The sequence below is a fragment of the Primulina huaijiensis genome, chromosome 4, assembly GCF_012295235.1.
Source record: "Primulina huaijiensis isolate GDHJ02 chromosome 4, ASM1229523v2, whole genome shotgun sequence".
NCBI classification, from domain to species: Eukaryota; Viridiplantae; Streptophyta; class Magnoliopsida; order Lamiales; family Gesneriaceae; genus Primulina; species Primulina huaijiensis.
Window position 1 is genome coordinate 63403 of NC_133309.1, and position 19315 is coordinate 82717.

Genomic DNA, 19315 nt, shown 5'->3' on the forward strand with positions numbered 1-19315 from the left:
GTTTCTGCGTGAGAAGATGTCAAAAACCAATTATATTTTTATTTATGTGCTATATTTCTTAAAAACTCTTATTTGATATAGCTTTGTATTGTTTAAAAATCCTAAACGCCTTTTTTTTAATACCATTTTCAGATCCCAATTAATTAATATTAATTTTTAAAATAATTGAAAAAAAACCTATTTCATAATGTAAAAAATTGTTGAAATATATTTTTCATAATTTTCGGTTTATGTGGATTTACACTATTTTCGTAATTTTTTTATTAATTTTTTAATTAAATATTACTATCTTTAAAAAATATAAAGGAAAATAAAGTTCGACTCCACACTTCTAAATTCCAGATTTGGTTATAAACTTATACCTTTGAAATTTAATGTGCTTTTGTCTTCACGTATAAATTATTTTTAAAAAAAGTTTAAAGTAACATTTCAAAAAACAAATCGGCGGATGTCCCGTTTCATTCCTGGCCACCAATACAATATCTGCAAATCTTTGTATATCTTGGTACATCCTGGCTGGATGGAATACGGAGATGTATGTGTCTCTGTCAAAATATCCTCTCTGATCATCAACACTAGGCACCCGCATCCTTCCTCTGTATCTCACAATACCATCGGACACTGTGTAGAGTACACTGTCCTTGGCTTCATCCTTCAGTCTCCATTTCTGTAACTGCTCATCTGAAGACTGTCCTCTACGGATTCGGTCTAACAACGAAGATTGAACTGTGAGATTAGACAGCTTAGGAGCTCTGCCTTTAGGATAAACCTCTAACCCAAATCTCTGAATCTCTGACTGAAGAGGTCTCCGTACTGACAACTGTGCTACGGCTGCAACTTTTCTGCTCAAAGCGTCTGCGACAAAATTAGCTTTTCCCGGATGCTAGCTAATTTCGCAGTCGTAATCTTTTACCAACTCCAACTACCGTCTTTGTCTCATATTCAACTCTTTCTACGTGAAGAAATACTTGAGACTCTTGTGATCAGTAAATATCTGGAATTTATCGCCGTACAAATAGTGTCTCCATATCTTTAAAGCAAAGATAACGGCAGCTAACTCAAGATCATAAGTCGGGTAATTCTTCTCATCCACCTTCAACTGTCTGGAGGCATAAGCTATGACCCGACCATGTTGCATCAAAACTGCGCCTAAACCGAGCTTAGAGGCATCGGTGTATAGCACAAAATTGCCTGGCCCTGCTGGCATGGCTAACACTGGCGCTGTGATAAGAGCTTGCTTCAAAGTATCAAAGCTCTTCTGGCATTTTTCACTCCACACAAATTCGGCATTCTTCTTGGTCAATGAAGTGAGTGGCACTGCAATCGAAGAAAATCCCTGAATGAACTTTCTATAGTAGCCTGCCAAGCTTAGAAAACTGTGGATCTCTGATACATTTTTCGGCTCAATCCATTCCTTAACTGCTGCCACCTTGGCTGGATCCACCTCGATACCACTGCTAGATACTATATGACCCAAAAATGCTACTTTCTCCAACAAAAATTCACACTTACAGAATTTTGCAAACAACTTATGTCTCTGCAAAACTTGCAACACTGTACCCAAATGCTGATTGTGCTCCTCATGGCTCTTCGAGTAGATTAAATGTCATCGATGAACACTATGACGAACTGATCTAGGTAGGGCTGAAATACTCGATTCATGAGGTCCATAAAAATTGCCAGAGCATTCGTTAGTCCAAACGGCATCACCAAGAACTCGTAATGCCCATATCTGGTTCTGAAGGCCATCTTTTGAATATCTGCATCTTTCACCTTCAGCTGATGATACCCTGATCGAAGATTTATCTTAGAGAACACTGTCGCTCCCTACAACTGATCAAACAAGTCCTCGATCCTTGGAAGTGAGTATTTATTCTTGATCGTTACCTTGTTCAGTTCTCCGTAATCGATACACAGCCTCATTCTCCCATCTTTCTTCTTTACAAAGAGCACTATTGCGTCCCATGGTGAGAAACTAGGGCAGATGAATTCCTTGTCTAGAAGCTCCTGAATATGCTGTTTGAGCTCTAACATCTCAGTTGGAGCTAGACGGTACGATGCCTTAGAGATTGGCACGGTGCCTGGCATAAGGTCAATAGCAAACTCCACCTCTCTCTCTGGTGGAAGGCTTGTGACATTGTCAGAAAAGACGTTAAAAAAATCTCTGACAACTGCTATGTCAGATATCGACGGAGTGGGTACGTCAGGTGCAGAAATAATGCTAGCAAGGTAAGCCCGACACCCCTTATGAATAAGTCTTCGTACTTGCATGCAAGAGATCATACGAGGGAAACTTCTCCATCTATCTGGCTGAAAGAGTAACTGCTCCATGCCCAACGGTCTTACCAACACCGATCTTTTCTAAAAGTCAATAAGGACTCTATTCTTCGTCAGCCAGTCCATTCCCAAAATGATATCAAATTCTGGCATGTGCAAAACAATTAGATCGGCATACACTAGGTGGCCCTATAGTTCAAGATCAATGTCCCTGACCACGCTAGTAGCTGATAACTCTTCCCCTGGTGGGACTGTCACTGAATAACTCATGTCGAGTCCAATAGACTTGACGTCCAGATGATTAGCGAATGTCTCGAAATAAAAGAGTGTGTGGCTCCGGAATCTATCAAGGCCTTTGTGGTGACTCTTTTAATGAAAATATTTCCTGAGAGGCGCTAGCACAACACACAAAACTTATATCCCCAAAATTCTAACCTTAACCTCATGCATAGTAGAAAGACACCAAAAACATCAACTAGCAAACTAATAATCCCAAGTAAAGTTCGAAACATGCATAACAAAAATCTAATACGGTGTTGTATTAAATAGGTTACCAGTCAACAAAGTCGTGTCTGGGTTCGCCTCCTCTGCATGCATGGCGAACATTCTCCCTTGGGTCGGCTGCCTCCACTGTGGGCAGTCTCTCAGCATATGATCGCTGGCTCCACACTTGTAGCATTTGCCAGAACCCCATAAACACTGGCCCACATGTTGACGGTTGCACTTCAGGCACACTGGGTACTCCGGCCTCTGAGGAGCCTTCGGTTGGGGGATAGGACCCTTGCCTTTCGGCGGTCCTGGAAATGGCCTCTTTCCCTGCTGACCCTAGAAGGTCCTCTTAAACTGATGTCGCTGCTGTTGCTGCAGCTGCGGTGCCTAATAGGGCCTCTTGCCCTACCCGTCGTTCTCAATATCTCTTTGGTCCTGCTCGGCTGCCAAGGCTCTAGATACGGCAACGGCATAGGTAGTCGGACCAGCAACCCTCATATCACGATGCAAAATCGGTCGTAACCCATCAATAAAATGCCTCAGCTTCGCCTGGACATCATTTGCAATTAGGGGCACGAAGTGACACCCCCTCTCGAACTTCCTCACGAATTCATCTACGATTCTGTCTCCCTGACGCAACATCATAAACTCCCTAGTCAGTCTGGATCGTACTTCCTCAGTGAAGTACTTGGAGTAGAAAACCTCTTTTAACCCATCCAAAGAAAGCGTCTGCAAATTCACCGACACAGACGCGCTCTCCCACCACAATCTGGTGTCTCCTGTTAGTAAGAACGTCGCGCATCTAACTCTGTCTGCATCCTGCAACTCCATGAAATCAAAAATCACTTCGATGGACTTGATCCATCCCTCGGCTATCATCGGGTCGGTAGTCCCCGAGAACTCCTTCGGATCCATCCTCCTAAACCTCTCCTAAACCGCTTCTGGTCTGGGCCTCGCCCCTACATCGACTCCAGCATTATTCCCCACAAACTGTGCGAAGAACTGGGTCATCCCTGCAAGCATCTGAGCCTGAAAGTCTTGTGGTGGACGATGAGGATTGACCCTCTCCTCATCTCGAGCCTCTCTGTCCTCATCCCTAGCTCCACGGTTAACCATACGTCTAGGAGGCATACTGTTCCAAAATTTTCCCAACACGTAAACCCGATATGCGTAGACATAATATCAATATCAAGATGCACGTAATTTTGAACTTAAAACATGTACATGCTGAAATCATGGCTTGATGCGTACTACATGAAATAATTTAAAACTTTACAACTTATAGACTTGAGGTGTGGCTTCGTGAGCTTCTCGCGACTGGCAGTAGGCATAACCCTTTACAAGAACACCGCTCTGATACCAACTGTAACGTACCGTACTTTCATACTATTTAGAATTTGCAAAAAAATAAAAAAATAAAAATTTTTCTTATATAAGGAATAATCATTCAAATTTCGATAACAGTTTACTTTCATACTATTTAGAATTTGCGGAAATATAAAAAAATAAAAAATTTTCTTATACAAGGAATAATCTTTCAAATTTCGATAACAATAAACTATTCAACCAAATTATTTGCAATAAAAAGATCACAAATAACATTTGCTAAAAATACTAGTCTAAACATCGTGAATCAATCTAGAGAAAATCAGAGTATTCGAAAATAACAAGCATAAAAATAATCCTAAAAACATGGCGGTCCTCGGGTTTAGCCTCCTGCGCTGTCCAAGCCGGCTTATTAGTCCCCACCCCTCGTCTCCTCAACATCATCCTCACCTACCACACACATTAGATCCCCGACCATGCTTTACTAGATGGATTGGTCCCTGATCATGCTTTACCGCTTTCCAATCCTGATTTAAACCTGGTCATGCTTTACCGTGGTGGAGAGGTCATCGGCCACGTTCACCGACTTCCAAACCCGTTCATAATTGGTCACAAGACATTTAGCATACCTCAAAAACATAAAATATTTTCTTTTGCACGTCGAGCAATCATAAAAATGTCGAGGACTTCGTTAGAATGCACTGGACATGCTGCCCTAACCACAACATCAAAGATTCAGAAGATCCCAACGAAGCCTGCAACCAAACTTGAGAAAACGTGAAGAACATGCACAAATTTTCACAGCTTGAGCGATGTCACGGTAAAAAACATATCTCCTTCATTGCTTATTAGAAAAATACGAGTTTACAGTCAAATCGAAGATAACACGATGTACTACAATTCATATGTTGGAAAAATTTCCAAAAAATTATCAAAAAAGTCTCAGCACTCGAATTGACAGCAAACAATTGTTCTGCGTTCTTAAAAAAAAACTTTCCTTGAGCAGCCACACGAAAAAGGCCATATCTCGCTCCTTTCTTGTCCAAAAATTATAAATTTTCTTTCAAATGGAAGATAACACAACTTACTATATTATATATGTTGAAAATATTTTCAGAAAACCAATCGAAATTACACACTACTCGAAATGACAGCAAAAACGATTTTTGAGATCTAAAATTTGTTCGAAATCGTTTCAAAACGTATGTGCTCAAACTTTGCACGTAATAACCGAATTTTCATGCATAACATACATCAAAATATCTACTATGACAAGATCGATGCAATGAATAAAAGATTATATGTAAGGGCCTCGAATCGTATTATTGTAAATCTTACTTTGATTAGCGATAATTCATGTAATTTTCATTTGATTACGTATATGATGTATATCATGACAATGGAAGTGAGAAATTATGTTGTGATAATGAAATATTTGAATAGTAGTTGATTTTGTATTGAATGATGTGCTGAACCGCAATGGAAAACTGACATATTTTACGGTTTTCAGCTTAAATATATGAGTATTAGTCCAAATGAAATGAGGCCAAGTGCATTAGAAAGCTACAATATAGTACTAAAACTTTCATGTTTTGAGTTTTGTCCAAATCCAATTGGAAATAGGGGCAAAACCATCCCAATGTGTATCGTGTGCGTTGCAGTTCCTGCACTGACATATTTTGGGAGAATGAGCATAATGTTTTCATACAATATCCAAATTTAGTAAGGTTGGTGGCAAATGAAAGCTAGTACATAGATCTACAACTTTTATATTGACCACTTTTGCAAATTCGAAAGTTAAAATAGCGTTTCAGACAGAGCAAGGCGCGCACCCGCGCAGGACCAGGCACGCGGCGCATCAGCTGACAATATTTGAGATCGACATGGATGGTTTTGGAGATAAATATCCTTCCCTTTCCTCTTGAAGTTTCGAGAGAAACACAAGCACACATTGTTCTATCGTCCGAATCTACGTCGAAACGTTATCCAAACGCAAAACAAATTATATATTCGGAATCCTCGCATAGAGAGCTTCCTTTTGAGGTAAGATTCTTCTAGTTTCAGCAGCTCTAATTATTAAAGTGCTGGAATAGCATGTATTTGAAGTCGAGATTCGGTATGCGGAAGAATAATCGACAAGAAATTAAGTTTTGAAGTCGGAATTGAATTATGTTATGATTTCTATTTGATATGAATTTTTGAAGTTTCAAAAGATATTTGAAACTTATATTATTGATTTTGAATGATTTATTGATTTAAATGAATGTATTATTGATGTAGATAGCATTTCTATACCGAAATCTTAAAGCTACATCGATTGAAAACGAAGAATTAAGGTATGTTGCGACCGGATAACATACGACAGGTATCTGTTATATGATATATGTTTGATTGATTGGATTGAGAATACGTGTCTATATGCCTTATTTTATGAGTTATGTGTCATAAATGACATGCACGTTGTGCTATGATCCTTGTATTATCTGATATGATTTGATTTGATTCTGAGTTTGTGAACACGATGCTATGTTTGATATTATGTGACCCTTAAAAAATAGTCATATGTGGTACCGATGATTGATTGAGATTTGGGATTTAATGGCGCTTTGTCGACGCTATCATACGAGTATCCCTGATTGAGGCCGGTTAACCAGCTCGAGCATTGATTTGATTGGTTTGGATATATGTCCAGTGGATGGGCATTCGACCTGATATCTCCACGACATACATGCATTGCATACATATATCATTGTTTAGATACTTGCGGTATATATTGTGGTAGCTTCAGACTGAGCTTTGCTCACACCAGAGGGGGCTGTTGTTGTCTTTGTATGTAGACAATGACAGGTACTCCAGGATATCAGGAGACCGGAGAGGGTGCTTATGGAGGGAGTCATACTTTGTGCCTTTGCTTAATTTACGCACGAAAACACGTTGGCGATGCAAAGAACTTTGATGTAGGAAACCCTAGGATGATTCCTTCCCCAAAAACCGTGCTTTCTCCTTCAACCTTCATATGTTGAGTGTGTGTTGGTGCTGCTAGGGTTTTGTGTGTGTGGAGTGTTTGTGAGGCGTGAGTTTGTGTGTGTTTGGGGTAGGGTTTTAGCTTATTTATTGTTAATTAATCCATATGTGCAAGCTTATGCCCATTGGTATGGTATAATTGACCCATTAAGCCGATTAGTGTATATTTAAAATATTTTGTTCATGAAAGTTCGTGAAAATATTAGCCGGATTTTCAAAAATTTCATATTTTCGTCGAAAATCGAATACTGGTTGAAATATGACTCAGCGAGTAAAAACACCTAAAAATCCTGATTTTTGAAAATATCTATTTACATTAAGCCATATATTAAATAATTAAAAATAATTATTTAATAGAAATATTTTCCTTTTTGTGGTCCCCGATCTTCGTTCCTCGATCGCTTCTCGTATAACCTTAAAAACACTGTTTCCATGCATTTATGTAGAAAGTGCATATTAAACATGCAACTATAAACAACATATGCAATTTATGCAATTAAAATCATTTAATTAGCTATTTTCTATTTCTCCTAGAATTGCATGCAGTTGGTTTACCTCATCTTGATTTTGGACCTTAAAATTCCTCCCTCCCTTAAAAGAAATTTCGTCTTCGAAATTAAAATTCATCGAATAAATCCGGGTAGCGACTCCTCATGTCCCTCTCAGTTTCCCAAGTAGCTTTTTTCTCCCAAGTAGCTTCTTTCTCCGAGTGATTTAGCCACTTGATTTTGATTGTTGGGATAACCTTGTTTCGAAGCTTCCTTTCTTGTCTTATCAAGATTTGTGTAGGCCTTTCCTCATATGACATAATTGGGGTTAATTGTAGAGGCTCATAACTTAGTACATGTGAAGGGTTTGACATGTACTTTCGCAGTATCGAGATGTGGAACACATTATGTACTTCAGCTAGCATCGGTGGCAATGCCACTTTATAGGCTAGTGTTCCAACTTTCTCTAAGATTTCAAATGGTCCAATGAACCTCGGACTGAGCTTTACCTTTTTGTCAAATCTCATAACACCTTTCATAGGTGCTATTTTTACAAGTATGTGGTCGCCTACTGCAAATTCTAGCTCCATTCTTCGCTTGTCGGCGTAACTCTTTTGTCAGCTTTGTGCAGTCTTCATTCTATCGCATATCTTGACCACTAGCTCCGCCGTTTGCTTGATCAAGTCCGGACCAAATTATCCTCTCGACAACCTCATCCCAATGTATGGGTGATCTACACTTCCTTCCATATAGTGCCTCATAGGGAGCCATTCCTATTGATGATTGGTAGCTATTGTTATAAATAAACTCCACTAGAGGTAACTTCGATTCCCAACTTCCTCGAAAATCGATCACACAAGCTCGGAGTAAATCTTCCAATATTTGGATCACACTTTCAAACTGACCATCGGTTTGAGGATGGAATTCTATACTGAATAGTAACTTAGTCCACATCGCTGCATGTAGACTCTTCCAAAAAGATGATGTGAACCTCAGATCTCTTTCAGAAAGAATAGCTACAGGAATCTCATGCAGCATACTGAGTCATGGTGAAATACACGATTTATGAGATCCATGAAGATCGATAGCATGTTGGTCAACTCAAATGGCATGACCATAAACTCATAATGCCCATATCGAGTCTTAAATGTTGTCTTGTAAACGTCTGACTCCTTCTTTTTCAATTGATGGTATCCAGAACGAAGATCTATTTTCGAGAAAATCGATGCTCCTTGCAACATATCAAATAAGTCTTCAACTCTAGACAAAGTATACTTATTCTTGATAGTGACCCTATTCAGCTCTCGATAGTCGATACAAAGTCGCATATTGCCATCCTTTTCCATTACAAATAATACTGGTGCGTCCCATGGAGAATAACTAGGGTGAATAAAACCCTTGTCCAACAATTCTTGAATTTGATCTTTCAACTCTTTCATTTCTGCGGGTGCTAGATGGTAGGGTGCCTTAGATATTGGCACAGTGTCGGGCATCAACTCGATGGAAAACTCTACCTCTCGGCCCAGTGGGATGCCAGAAGCATCTTCAGGAAAGACGCTTGGAAAGTCTCTGACAACATCAACATCTTCTATTTTTTGACTGTCAAGAATAGGTGATGATAGAACACATGCTAGAAAAGCTTGACATCCTCACTTAATAAGTTTCTTTGCACACATGCAGGAAATTATGTGCGGCATTTTCTTGTTCCTTGCTGCCTCAAAGACAAATGATTTTCCGCTAGGTGGTCGAATAGATACTGACCTCGGCCGAAAATATATCGAAGCTCCATTTAATGATAGCCAATCCATGCGAAGTATAATATCGAATTCGGGCATCAGAAGTACGATGAGATCTGCCCGAACCACATCTTTATGTAAACGAAGCTCCAAATTCTTTACGATGCTCATAGTGACCATTTGATCACCGAAAAAAATAGAAACTTTGAAGCCCAATCCCATATCCTTGGGTATGATATTTAGTCGCTTGACGAATGTCTCAGATATGAATGAGTGTGTAGCTCCCGAATCCAGCAATGCGTAGGTAGTTACACCTTGAATGAATATCCTTCCTGCGACGAATTTACGGTCAAATCTATTCGTGTTGAAGCTTATGGAATTTATTTCATTAATTTTTCCCAAAATTTTTGAAATTACTCGATTGTACCCTATTATTTCTAGGAAGAATTGCAATTTGGCACCTTAATTTTTGAAATTATTGTATTTTCATCCCTAAATTTTTGAAAATTGAATTTGGCCCCTTGAAATTTCGAATTTTATCATATTAAGCCCTAGAATTTTGGGAATTACTAATATGACCCATAGGATTTCTAAGATTGCAACAACAGACCCTAAATGTCAAGATTTGTGAACCTTGAACTCTTCAAGAATTTCAAATTAGCTCTTAAATTTTTAGATTTTTAGATTGCACCCTCTTGTTTTCGATTTTAAGCTTTAAAATTTCTTATTTGGGTTTACATATCTCTTTTGTATTATTAAGGCTTATGTCCCATGCTTTATTCTATAATCTCTAGTGTCATCCGTTAAATTCTTCTATTGTATAGCATGCAACCTAATTTTTTTCTAGGTTCTTCTTGATCCCAAATCAATTCTTATAAACAATTTAATATTTCATGCAAAAAGCAATATAAAAACGTCAAATACCTAGGTTACCACTGATTAGGGTCGTGTCTAGCTCCCCTTCTACTTCTTCAGTCCGCATCACATAAGCTCGTCCTGTAGTAGGTGCCTTCTTCTTTGGGCAATCAGCAGCCTTATGCCCTTCTTCTTTGCATATGAAACACTTGTAATTCCCCCACATGCGCTTGCCATAATGTAGAGGATTGCATTCCTTGCATAGTCGCCTTTCCTCCGATTTAGGTGCTGCTGGCTGTGGTGTTTTTGGTTGTCCCGGCTTCTTTCCTTGCCCTTGGGGCTTTGATAGTCCTTGTGCTCTAGGAGGCCCCGTGAATGGCCTCTTGTTTGGCTGAGATCCCTGTTGATTTTGCTGCCTTATGCACTGCATCTAAAAATTAATATCTTTATGGGCCTGATCAGACTGGTATGCATATGTGGCAGCAGTGGCATAGTCTGTGGTCCGCATCATCATCACATCGCGGCATATTATAGGTCGTAGGCCATCCGTGAAGTGCCTCAATTTTTCAGCAGCGTCCTTATAAATAAGGGGTACAAAGTGACAACCCCTATAAAATCTCTTCACAAATTCAGCAACAATCGCGTCTCCCTTGCGGAGACTCATGAATTCTCTTTTCAAGCGCCTCAGACATCAGTAGTGAAATTTTTTTCGTAGAATATATTTTTGAATTGCTCCCAAGTGAGTGTGGCAAGATCAACTCCTTGCTCAGCTCCTTCCAATGTTCAGATAGCGAAAGTGCACCTCAAGTGAGCGAATCCAACCCTCAATAGCAAATGGGTCGGTGGTGCTAGAGAACTCCTTCGGACCCAGACTCCAGAATTGATCATAAATATCCAGTTGTTGCCTCGGAGCCTGTTGAGCTTGTTGGGCTTGAGCTTGTTGCTCAAAGTAACGTGCTATGCCCTCCAAAGCACGTGTAGCAGCATCCCCATTAGGAGGTGGGGGTGCATTTCCTTGCCTTGCTTCGTTGGTGCCGGACTGTCTATCGTTACTAGGTGCGTGTTTTAGAGGCATTATATCTGAATGTTTTCCGAATTCTAACATAACCATCATGCATTTAAATCTAAGTTCCTAAGCATACAACATGTTCAAATCGTTTTTCTATCAACCTTAGCATTCATTTAAAGTTATCCTCAAAGGTTCGTGAACATACATCTTAATCATATGAGTCATGTAACATGTAGGTATCATCATAAAAATCATACAAAGTAATTAAACTTACAAACTTGAGGCTTGACGGTAGAGCTTTCTGGAACTGTCGTTGGTGCACAACCCTTAGCAGAAATGTCGGCTCTGATACCAACTGAAACGTCTATTACTCGTTTTTCTTTAAAATGTACTAGAAATTTTTTTTTCATACTATGTTCGGCCGATTTATCTATTCATGTATAAAATATTTTATACGTCATTTTCAAAATAAAACTTACCATCTAAATATTTGAAAATCCAATGTAAATATTCGTAGCATAATATCGTAAATCGTTTCCCATCTAACTTAGCATTTAGCAAAATTAACTCGTAACCTACTAAAATTTCTCAAAACCTAGCATATCATGCAAAATTAACTCGTAAATCGTTTCCCAGCTAGTTCGTGCCATCAAGACCTCCATCATATTCATCCTCACCTGCGTCGATCACACCTAGTGAGTCTAATGACTCAGCATGCCATAATCTTTAGTAAAAAATACTACATATACATCCACATGCAACAGTGAAAATAATTTTACGTAAAATAGCTTTTCGTAGACATCAACTTTAACTTTTAATCATATATGTGTTCCATATCATCATATACTTTATCGGATTATCATATACGTATTCGTATTCTTTTTTTCGTTGAATTCAGATCCTTAATTGTGACTTTCGTATCAGCTGAAGGTCGATGGATCCATCCTTATTAACCATGGTACCAGGAAGGGGGGACATCAGCGACACTCTCTCCAGTCAACTGAGTCTTGGCCAAACATATCATCATATGAAGGATCGTGTGCTGGGCACAAGTTAAGGTGATTCGGTTTTCTAAATGGACTCCGGAGTTTAAGTATGAGGAGGATTCTTCCATTGCCCCGGTCTGGGTTTGGTTCCCTGATTTGCCTCTTCATCTTTATGATAAAAAGAGTTTGTATCCGATTGCAAAGATTTTAGGTAATCCAGTCAAGGTTGATGAGATTACTGTTGATGGTTCCCGAGGCTCTTTTGCTAGAGTTTGTATTGAGATTGATGTAATTAAGCCTCGTCAGGAGAAGATTTGGGTAGGGTGGGTGATCATTGTCAGGTTGTTGAGGTTATTTATGAGAGAGTTCCCCATTTTTGCTCTCACTGTAAGATGTTGGGCAATTCATTTGATTTTTGTTCTAGGAATGCTACGACTTTTAGGGCGAGCCGGCGTGGGTCTCAGTGTCAGGCTGCTCATCATACCCCTCAGACATTTGATCAGCAGCACCGGAGTCCACGTCCTCATGGTAAGGGTGTTGTATCGGATTCCCCACTTCAGACTCCTAGTCAGCCGTCTCAGGGTGTTACGTCTGATCAGCCACCATCAAGTGATACTGATTTTATAGGGCATGTTTCTAAGCGTCCACGGCGTCGGCCTTTTCTAAGGAAAGATCCGATTAGACATATTTTGACGAAGAATTATTATGAGATTTTCACGCATAACATACATAAAAATATCTACTATGACATGATCGATGCATTGAATAAAAGATTATATGTATGGGCCTCGAATCGTATTATCGTAAATCATACTTTGATTAGCGATAATTCATGTAATTTTCGTTTGATTACGTATATGATGTATATCATGACAATGGAAGTGAGAAATTATGTTGATTACGCAGGAACTTGCGCAGCTGCGCGCGCAGCATGCTGCCGGGCAGCACCAGGCACGTGGCGCATCAGCTGACAATATTTGAGATCGACATGGATGGTTTTGGAGATAAATATCCTTCCCTTTCCTCTTGAAGTTTCGAGAGAAACACAAGCACACAATGTTCTATCGTCCGAATCTACGTCGAAACGTTATCCAAACGCAAAACAAATTATATATTCGGAATCCTCGCATAGAGAGCTTCCTTTTGAGGTAAGATTCTTCTAGTTTGAGCAGCTCTAATTATTAAAGTGCTAGAATAGCATGTATTTGAAGTCGAGATTCGGTATGCGGAAGAATAATAGACAAGAAATTAAGTTTTGAAGTCGGAATTGAATTATGTTATGATTCCGATTTGATATGAATTTTTGAAGTTTCAAAAGATATTTGAAACTTATATTATTGATTTTGAATGATTTATTGATTGAAATGAATGTATTATTGATGTAGATAGCATTTCTATACCGAAATCTTAAAGCTACATCGATTGAAAACGAAGAATTAAGGTATGTTGCGATCGAGTAACATACGACAGGTATCTGTTATATGATATATGTTTGATTGATTGGATTGAGAATACGTGTCTATATGCCTTATTTTATGAGTTATGTGTCATAAATGACACGCACGTTGTGCTATGATCCTTGTATTACCTGATATGATTTGATTTGATTCTGAGTTTGTGAACACGATGCTATGTTTGGTATTATGTGACCCTTAAAACATAGTCATATGTGGCACCGATGATTGATTGAGATTTGGGATTTGATGGCGCTTTGTCGACGCTATCATACGAGTATCCCTGATTGAGGTCGGTGTGCCAGCTCGAGCATTGATTTGATAGTGATTTGATTGGTTCGGATGTATGTCAAGTGGATGGGCATTTGACCTGATATCTCCACGACATACATGCATTGCATACATATATCATTGTTTAGATACCTGTGGTATATATTGTGGTAGCTTCAGACTGAGCTTTGCTCACACCAGAGGGGGCTGTTGTTGTCTTTGTATGTAGACAATGACAGGTACTCCAGGATATCAGGAGACCGGAGAGGGTGCTTCTGGAGGGAGTCACACTTTGAGGTGAGGTTTTATGTTTATCCCAATATATATATGTATCTATATACCGGGGCATGTCCCAAGGATATGAGTTGTATGTGTTTGATTTTGATTATGTGTGGACGTATTTTACGATGAAACATGATATACTATTTTGAGTATTACTATTATAAATGACGTGTTTTGGGTTCAATGTAAAGAAAATTTAAACTCGTTTTCCTCTATAATTAATTAACCTTAATCAAATTGCATTGTAATCACGATTAGGAGTTAAGGGCCCCACAGTGTATGGTATTAGAGCATCGCTGGGAATGCTCGATTGAGTCTTGTGTACACGTTATAGGCACAAAAGAATTGTGCGTATGTGTTTGATTTAGTTGTATTACTTGTTCTTGTTTGATATAGTTTGAGTAAGTTCTTGATGAGATGAATGATTTGATATGATGATGATGTATAATTGATACTGATTTGTGATTGTAAAGATCGGTTGATTGGATCATCAACACAATAATTCAATGAGCTGCAATAGCTCGTGTTCTAAGAGCGAATACACCGATGAATTAGATCGAGTTAGGTTAGAAACCAAGCGGAAAACACTTGAAGTAATCCTTCGTTAAGAAAAACTGATCGGTTTTATTTCCTATGCAACTGAAGAACTGAATTATGAGAAATCAGTTAGAGTTTCTATCAGTTCAGTTATGGATGCAACTGAACTGATATCAGCTGAACCGATCAAAACAGTTAAGAACAAAACGAGAAGTTATACAGAAATAATACAAGATATGTTTATGGATGTTCGGAGACTCAACTGTTCCTATGTCACCCTTTCTACCTCCACGGGTAGGATCCAGTAGAAGCCTTTGATCTATACAACAACTGATTGTACAAACCCACCCAGCTTAGGATTTGCTTACTGCCTAACTGAACTCCTAGTCTAGACTGAAGGCATCACCTTCCAGCCAACACTTCTTTAACGTCTCTGTGAGAAAGACTACATACACAAGTTTAATGTCTTTGTACAAGACTGTATTTGGGTGGTAGTGTGTGCGTGTGTGTGAGAACTGATCTCTGAAATCAACCCGAAAGGTGTTCTTACACACTGAGGGAAATAAGCTTCTAATCTAAGCTGACACAACTTTGAAGTGTTCCCTCACAACTGGGCGAATGCTTCTTCAAAGCTGATATGCAATATGCGTGCCCTTCTTCTTTCTGATGAACACACTGTGTGTATGTATATCGTGTATATTATTTGTGTGTCATCATCCTCTCTTATATCTTTTCTGCTCGCTTTTGGCCACACTATGTGTGTGTCGTTCTCTCTCTCTTTTTCACTGTTCTTCATCTTCTATTTATAGGCGAGTGGTTGATCGTACAGTGAGACTGAATGATATGTCCGTTGCATTTTGAATTTGTTCCCTCAAATAGATATCAGGAACATTTGGCTTTAAGCGCTGCTGCAACGTCTCTTATTGTACTCAGATCGTACAATGCTTTTGTACCTTTGTGCTGAGCTGGAATCCACTAAGATCAGCTGTCGAATGCCGCAACTGGTCTGCACCTAACTGAAGTTCTGAACTGGTCAGTTGAACTGGTCTTGTTGCGGTGAGTTAAAATCAGTTGGCTCTTCAGCTTAACTGATTCCACTGATTCAGTTGAGCTGGTCAGCTGGACTCTTTATCAGTTGAACTGCTCTTACAATTCATCAGTTTAGCTAGTCAGTTCGTGCGATCAGTTAGCGATTTCAGTTAGCATCTCGATCACTTCAGTTTCGACTATTTCAGCTGCTGCGCACTTAAGGTAGATTATTAGAAACAAAATAACAAGTTTTGTTAACATCAAAATTAAGCAAAGATTGCGAACTTGAAAAGTTCCAACAGTGATATTCATCTTCTGATTTATAGATGGATCCCACAAATGAAGAAAATAGTAGTACTAAGAGGCTGGTTGGACAATTCGAAGGAATTTCCATGGATTTAGTGATGGCTCGATTTCAGGATTTGAAACCACCGAGGTTCTTTGGCACTGAGAGTGCAGAAAGAGCAGAGGCCTGATTGAAGGACATAGAGCATTTGTTTAATATTGTTGAATATTCTAAGCCTCGGCGAATGAAATTGGCTCTCTATCAATTGAAAGACCGAGCAAAATCTTGGTGGGAAGCCGCTGAGATTGGACTGAAAGAGGCGGGGATTGAAGTCACATGGGATGTCTTCAAGGCACAGTTTTTGGAGCAGTATTCTCCTCCTTCTTATTATACTGCTCAAGAGAATGAATTTAATAGCCTGCAGCAGGGAACGATGACTGTTGCAGAATATGCCTCCAAGTTTTCTACGTTGTTGAAATATGCACCTCACCTAGCGGCAAATGCAAAAGCGAAATATAACAGGTTTGTGAATGGATTACATCCTGCTATTTATACTTTTGTCATTTCTAGTTTGCCTACGAGCTACGCAGAAGCAGTTGAACGGGCAAAGGCAGCCGAAGCTGAACTACGGCGAGGAGGTCCTTAGTACACTCCTCCACCTCCAGTGACAGCTCAGCAGCCTATTTTGCAGCCAAGAGGTAGGAAGTTTAAGAAGACATGTTCTATTGCTTCTTCTTCTTCTTCAAGTTCCAGTGGATCCCAAAGAGGGAGTCCTGTTATTGCTCCGTATTGTAGTTATTGTGGAGGAAAACATACTATTGAGCAGTGTCGAAGTATGTTTGGTACTTGCTATAATTGTGGACAGGAAGGCCATTACTCTCGTGTATGTTCAAATAGGGGTATGACTTCTTCTCAACCCCAGCCAGGATTCAGAGGTGGCCCCAGTATGATGAGACCTGCTGTTCCTGTTCCATCCTTTCAGCAATTGAATGTTCCACGATATCGAGGACATTGGAGTCAGACTGTCCAAGGCCCTCCTCAAGTTCGAGTGTATGCTATGGCAGAGGATCAAGCTAAGGAAGCTCCTGGTGGTGTGATTGCAAGTATTTGCATTCTTTGCGACTATCCTGCACGTGTTTTATTTGATACAGGAGCATCCCACTCATTCATATCTCATGCATTTGTTACATCTCATGATATCATGTGCACCCCTTTGTATGATACGTTATCGATAGCCACGCCAGCAGGGAAGATTATTTTGTCTGAATTGATCTTCGTTCTAGTTATCATCAAGTACGAGTTTGAGAAGAAGATGTACCTAAGACTGCTTTTTGTACCATGTATGGCCACTATGAGTTCTTGGTTATGCCGTTTGGTCTCACTAATGCTCCTGCTGTATTTATGGATTCAATGAATCGTGTCTTTCGAGATTTTCTGGACCGATTCGTTATTGTATTATCGATGATATTCTTGTATATTCGAAAGCGAAAAAGGAGCATACTGAACATTTGAGACTGGTACTTCAAACTCTTCGCAATAGCCATTTATATGCTAAATTGTCTAAATGCGAATTCTGGATGGACAGTGTTGTATTTTTGGGCCACGTCATTTCGAGACATGGCATATCTGTTGACCTGCTAAGGTTGAAGCTGTATTGAATTAGCCGAGACCTACGAATGTTCCTGAGATCCGTAGCTTCATGGGTTTAGCTGGTTATTATCGTCATTTTATTGAAAAATTTTCGAAAATAGCTAAACCTATTACTCAACTGACACAGTCAGATGAATGTGAAGCTAGTTTTCTTGAATTGAAGACGAGATTGACCACAACACCTGTGCTTACTATTCTCTCACGTATCGGAGGATTTGTAGTGTGTACAGATACATCTGGTAAGGGTTTAGGCTGTGTTCTGATGCAACATTGCAAGGTGGTTGCTTATGTTTCTCGTCAATTGAAATCTCATGAAACTCGTTATTCTATTCATGATCTGGAATTGGCTGCCATTGTGTTTGCTTTGAAGATTTGGCGCCATTATCTGTACGGAGAGAAGTTTGTTATCTATTCGGACCATAAGATTATGAAATATCTATTTTCTCAATCTGATTTGAATATGAGGCAACGCAGGTGAATGGATCTCTTGAAGGACTTTGATTGTGAGATTCAATATCACCCTGGATCGGTGAATGTTACTGTGGATGCCTTGAGTCGTAAGGTTCATGATTCTGTTCTAGCCTCTGTTAATGTCGCCAAAGTACACGAGGATATATGTACTTCTGGCTGGACTTTTCACTCGAATTGGAATTCTGTCACCGTCTCAGCATTGAAAATTGAGCCGAATTTGATATCTAAAATACGAAAGGCCCAACGAAGTGATGCTCAGATTCAAAAGTCTAAAGAACTTGTATCTGCAGGACATCATTCTGGCTTTCAGATTTCTTCTGATGGTTCTTTACGACTTAATGGTCGGCTATTAGTTCCTGATGATTCTGATTTGAAATCTACCCTTCTTCGTGAAGCACATTGTAGCAAATACAGTATTCACCCTGGAGGCCGAAAGATGTATTTGACATTGAGACCTCAATTCTAGTGGAGACATATGAAGAAGGACATTGCTGAATTTATTTCGAAATGTCTTGTCTGCCAGCAAGTGAAAGCCGAGAGAATGAAACCTGGAGGATTACTCCATAGTCTTGAAATCCCGAAATGGAATTGATAACACATTGCTATGGACTTTGTGACTCATTTACCTCGTTCACCCAAGGGCTGTGATTCTATTTGGGTTATTATTGATTGGCTTTCGAAATCTGCACATTTTATTCCGTATGAGCGGACTTAACCTTATAAGAAAATGGCCCGTTTATACATCGAGAATGTTGTGAGACTGCACGGTGTGCCAGTCTCAATTGTATCAGATTGTCATCCCAGGTTTGCATCTAAATTCTGGGGTAGTTTCCAAGAAGCGATGGGTACGCGTTTGGCTATGAGTACTGCTTATCATCCTCAAACTGATGGCCAGACTGAGCGTACGATTCAGACGTTAAAAGATATGTTACGTGCGATTGTGATGGATTTCAGAATGGGATGGCAAGATGCATTACCATTTGTAGAATTTTCTTATAATAATAGCTTACAAACAAGTATTGGTATGGCACCATTTGAAGCCTTGTACGGGAGACGATGTAGATCATCGTTATTCTGTGATGAAATTGGTAAAAGACAATTGACTGGACCTGAAATGATACAGGAAATGAATGATAAGGTTCAATT